This window comes from Melopsittacus undulatus, unplaced genomic scaffold (assembly GCF_012275295.1).
Source record: "Melopsittacus undulatus isolate bMelUnd1 unplaced genomic scaffold, bMelUnd1.mat.Z mat_scaffold_305_arrow_ctg1, whole genome shotgun sequence".
In the NCBI taxonomy this organism is placed as follows: domain Eukaryota; kingdom Metazoa; phylum Chordata; class Aves; order Psittaciformes; family Psittaculidae; genus Melopsittacus; species Melopsittacus undulatus.
The window spans coordinates 71,388-76,901 of NW_022994227.1; the positions used below are offsets into that span (position 1 = coordinate 71,388).

General features: G+C 37.3%; 1 non-coding gene across 1 annotated transcript; it reads left to right on the forward strand.

The window, feature by feature from the left end:
- The first annotated feature begins 5,127 nt into the window (after window positions 1-5,127).
- Window positions 5,128-5,199, forward strand: TRNAG-UCC (transfer RNA glycine (anticodon UCC)). The gene has a single exon. It is a non-coding gene; the product is annotated as a tRNA-Gly (tRNA).
- The last annotated feature ends 315 nt before the right edge of the window (window positions 5,200-5,514 follow it).

Genomic DNA, 5,514 nt, shown 5'->3' on the forward strand with positions numbered 1-5,514 from the left:
TTGTATTTTTTAAGATGTTAGTGGTGTTCTCACCAAATGGAGCAAATTCAGTGACTTCTATTTCCTTGGGGTATCATAGGGACCCTGTAAGGTTCTTGGTAGTTAGGTAAATAATTTCTAAATATTAAATAATTTCTGAGACATGTACTGTATACAACCTGGAAACATCTAAATCACTATCTTGTCTGCATAAAAAATAACCAGTATCCATACACTAATGAACTTCAAATTTCATCTTCCGAGATAATATTCCTATTCTCAAAATAATGTAACTGCAATAGGAACAAACTGTCCTGATACAGAATGAGAGCTGTCATTGTTTATCGTGAATTTAAAAATGTTTGGGTTACATGAATGCCAACTTATGTAAAATTTTTAAGTTTGTGCTAACCACTTCATATTTTTTAACATCAGTAGATGAAATAAGATTCTCCAGCTTCTTTTAGATACCGATCCCAGGCTAAGATGAGTCACCCTCTGAAAGTGTTCATGAACATTCCTGCATAGCATCCCAGTTTTTGAAGACAAGTGAATGCATGAAAAAAAATCTCAGTTCACATTTTAATTTTATTTCCTATCTCTTGATAATAAAAAAGAAAAACAACAAAAACAACAACAACAAAAAAAAACTAAAGAACACCAGTAATGGTTTAGGAATTATTTAAGATTTTTTAAACAGGCATTTATTATTCAGGGGACAGTTGCCTGTTTTTTTCACTTGATTTTGGCACTGGGATACACAGTTAAGAAGCTGACCTTCATTTTAGCCATACTATACCAGTCTTGCTGGTGCTCCACTGCATTCAGGACAGTTTGCTCTCCTTAGCACTAGGAATCCTATTTTTCAGGAAAGTTGAATCTTTTTTATGACTTTAACAGCTTATTATTTATTACTGCATTATGAACTCACATATGCCAGAGAAAAGCTCTTATAACTTCCCATTAAATTTCTCGTAATTATTGCTAAAAGAGTGCTTTTCTTTTTAAAAAGTCAGTTTTCTAGATATTGATGAAAAAATATTCAGTAATCATAATGAAAAATGCTAGAATTACTAATATTATCTGTGAAATCTAGAATAATGTCATTTTTTTTTAACTAGAGTGTAATTTATGACGATTAGAAATGAAAAAAAACAACCAAGCTAACAACTGCTACAAATGTGAAAAAACTTTTGCAAGGCTTCTTGATGGACAGCAACAACCCAAGATTTTTAAATGCCATCTTTATAGTCCATTTTAAAATATTCTTAGATCTGAGTTGCTATCTTCTTTGATAAAGATGTATATGTGCCTGTGTGAATGTTATCTCTATTGTATGTCAAGGACTGACCACTCAAGGAGGCTGACCTTAATACAACAAAGAATGTGACTATGGTGAGTAATTTGATTGGAGAACAGCATTTGGCAAAAGTGAAGTCAGCATCTAAGACAATCAGGTTCTATAAAAAGCGAATAGTAATAATAAGAAAAATATGTAAGGTATTCAAGCAGGAGCCTCATAAAGGGTGCTTGTTATTTTTTTTATTTGATTGCCTAAAGAAAATTACTTTATAAAACTTTTTTTTGTCTATGAAGTCGAAGTATATAAAGCTTACAAATAACCTCTGAATGACCATATGTCTGGTGACATTATTATACCACTATTTGTCTAGCATATTCTAAGCAGTTTTCTTTTCTGAACCCTTAGATGTCTTTCATTTTGAAGATTTAATGCTGTTACTTTACTGAAGAAGATCATAAAACTTGTGATGGGTAATAGCTTCTGTTCAGATGGGTAGCACTAATATGTTCTGTTATGTTCTTATTTTTAACCTTTTGCTCTGATACAGACTAAAAAAATCCACTGTATTTACAGTATAAGCATATTATCCTTCCAGAACAACTAAACCAAGATCCATACTCTGTGGAGAAAACCTTCTGCCAGCAAAATTTGGCAAATTAAGTGTTGGGACCTAGGTTTTTATTTTTTGTTTGAATAGCTTCTAGGTTTCTGTAGGCTGTGGGATTTGTAGCACCTCGATTATGCAGTTAGCTGAGGCCTTGCACTGTAAACAAAAAAGCATATATAGCATGCCCCAGATCCTCAGCAATAACAGAGGTCACTAGCAGTAAGCAAGGCATGTCTTTGCCAGAAAAAGCAAGTGTTGCTACACCTGCACAGAGTAGTCTTTGAAACAAGGGTTAACTGAGAGGTTAACATGATGGTGCACTAAGTAGATGAAGATGATATTGCAGCAAAAGCAGTCACATATGCAACTAATTTAGCATAAACCCAAACAAAGGAAACCTTTAATAAGAAAGCAGAGAGCATGTAATTATGTGTGTGGTAGGAATCCTTTTAATTATGCCACAGTAAGTACTGCCTCCCTGCTATATGCAGTAGACTCATGGTCAACAGATTTGTTGCCTTGTGAATTAAAACCAGATTAGGAAAGGCTACCATTGCACACACATCTTGTTCCTATAAGAATTAATAAAGGTTAATTTGATCTGCTTGTTCATCAAGTGCTACTGGATTATGTATACATATGTGTGTGTGAGAGAGAGAAGAAAAAACAACAATCAGGACAAATTTCTTGCAGAGCCCCAGATTTGGCAGTGTGTGTGTATTGTCTGGACATACAAGAGTTAGTGAAGTTAAGGAGGCTTTGCATTTGGGACTGGAATATTGGAGTCAGATTTCAACAGATTTCCAGGTGCTTACAGAATGTTCAGAAGTGTTTCTAGAATTCCTTCAGCAGGATAAGACTACTTTCACTTTGGGAATGCAGCTTTCTGAGTTTTATCTGCTACTTTGAATGCAATAAATTCATTAGGAAATTAAGAAGCTTTTATGAACTTGAGACCCAGGTGGCTGCCTTTCACAAAGCTCCCCTTAGCCCATCCCTCTTCCTTGTCCCATTCTGCCCAACCACTCTTTCCAGTTCCACCACCACAGTTTTAAAATCATTCTTTTTCACTCTGTATGTCTTAAAATATGGGCTGGTGAGATCACAAGGAAGACACAGTTAAGGCTACAACATGAAGACAGAAATTATCATCCTTAGTAAGAAATACATTCACAATTCCTCCAGACTGACCTTCTTTACTGAAGTTATTTATATTTCCTAATCAATAAGGTAATGGTTTTCAAATGGTAGTCCACAGACTTTCAGGGTTTCCGTGGAATATTTCTGTGGAGATATAAAGAATAGCTTTTTGTGATGATTTTAAACCATACTCTCCAGTAACGTTGGAAACAGCTTTTGCTAGGCTTAAATTTATATCCATGGCCTTTGCAGTTTTACTAAAAAATATTTATTGTGTCTACAGTGTAGAAGAAAAGAGCGAAAAACGTTACAATAACGTATGTATTTTTCAGAACTTATTATGATTAATGAGTTTGAAGTACCCCATGGTGTCATCTTAAATAATTAGCTACTGGCTGAGGGCCAAGGCCCCATGTAAAAGGGTTCCACCACAAGTACATAGAAAATCTGATGCCAAAAGGAATGTTTTGCTCTGTATGCAACACATATCTGAAGTGTGTATTTGCAAAGCAATACGAGAGAAAAAAAAAAGGTTCTGTGGAGACCTTATTGCAGCCTTCCAATACCTAAAGAAAGCTGGAGGGGGACTTTTTGCAAGGTCATGTAGTGATAAAACAGGGGGGAATAGATTTTAATGGAAAGAGGATAGAGTTAGATTAGGTATGAGGAAGAAATTCTTCACTATGATGGTAGTTCCCCAGAGAAACTGTGGCTGCCCCATCCCTGGCAGTGTTCAAGGCCAGGTTGGATGGGGCTTTGGGCAACCTGGTCTAGTGGAAGATGTCCCTGCCCTTGGCAAGGGGCTAGAACTAAATGACCTTCAAGATCAGTTCCAACCCGAAACATCCCATGAGTCTATGATTCTATGCCACATAAAGTGACAATATACTCTACATCATTTTACTGTCTTTTCAAGAAAATTAGGAGGGTAAAATAGGACAAGACTTTATAGCCTTACTATGGTGTCACTGTACTCTTTAGACTTTTCTCTAAGGTTGCATAAAATTTCACCAGCCCAAACACTAGTTAATTCTGCGTGAAATGGCCAGAATATGCACAGGACTGGGACCTGCTGTGGACCTTGTCATTCCTCAGATGCAGACGAAGTGACAGAAAGGGTCAGGAATCAGGAAACTGGTAGATGTCTCACCAGTATTAGGTCTTACAACTTTTCTGACCATTTCAGTAAGCAATGAAGACTTCAGGATGAAAGAGACCTGAAAGTCTCTTTATTAAGAAACTGAGAGCCAATGCACAGTGTTTTCATTTACAAGTTTGCTGAGAATAGAAATACACTTCTGTATGTTAAGAACCTTTGTGTAAACAGGACATTCTCAGATGAGAAATCACAGATGCACTAGAAGGCACTGGATTCTGCATGGGATATCCTCAAACCATGTGAGTTTTGAAAACTTGTATCTCTAAATTTGTTTGTTGGCTCTATCCACTCTAATAGAAAAACTTTCATCACACTTTATATGATAAAAATACACTGAAGTTTGAGATTCAAAATTTCAAAGATGTGTTTCAGATAATCGTCTTTCAAATATTAACCTTTTGTAAATCTACTGAGTTTATTTTCAGCTGTATTTTCTGTGTGATCTAGTGTTTCTCTGTATGATGCTGAGAAGAGAAAAGCAGTAGCTTAGAGAAAAGACAACATACCTAACCTTTCAAACATGAAATTAAAAGCTCATCGTAGTACAATGTTAATGCTAGCAAGAGTATTCCTTTTGCGAAAAAATGGGATGCCCATTTCTTTAAACTGGAGCTGTCAGCTGTTAGCTTTTCCCTTTTTTTCACTTGTGCCGTTATCTGCAGTGCAGTTTCTGAATGGTTTAGTCCTGTTACTTAGATTTCTGTTAAACAAATCAGGATGCTGGAAATATTTCACTGAATGACACCTTGGGGTTTTTCTATTGTTAAAAAGAAAAAAAATTCTAGCAGCCTTGGTAGCTATGGAATATATATGAATGTTTCCCTCAGTAGTTCCTTTCTGTACTTGTGGTTCGCAGTTAGTAAATCCTGCGGTTAGACTAGGAGCATATGGCAACTAGAAGGGAAGGGGGAGTATAACCACAGACAGATTAACATCGCAGCGTTGGTGGTATAGTGGTGAGCATAGCTGCCTTCCAAGCAGTTGACCCGGGTTCGATTCCCGGCCAACGCAGTTCCCGTTTTGACACGTTTTCCCGGGGAGGTGCTGGTACACTAGCGGGAGGTGCCGCCACCCAGAGGCGCCTTGGCAGGCTCGAGAAACTGGTCAAAGGGAACCTCGTGAAGTGTAAAAATCCTGTAAAAGTGTGAAAGTGCAAAGTCCTGCACCTGGGGAGGAGCAACCCCTTTATGCAGGGGGTCACCTGGTTGGAAAGCAGGTTGGTTTGAGAGAAAGGGTTGAGGGTCGTGAAAGGAAGTGTTCTTTCCCTTCTACTCAGCACTTGGTGAAGCCACACCTGGAGCATTGGTGTCCAGTTCTGGACTCCAC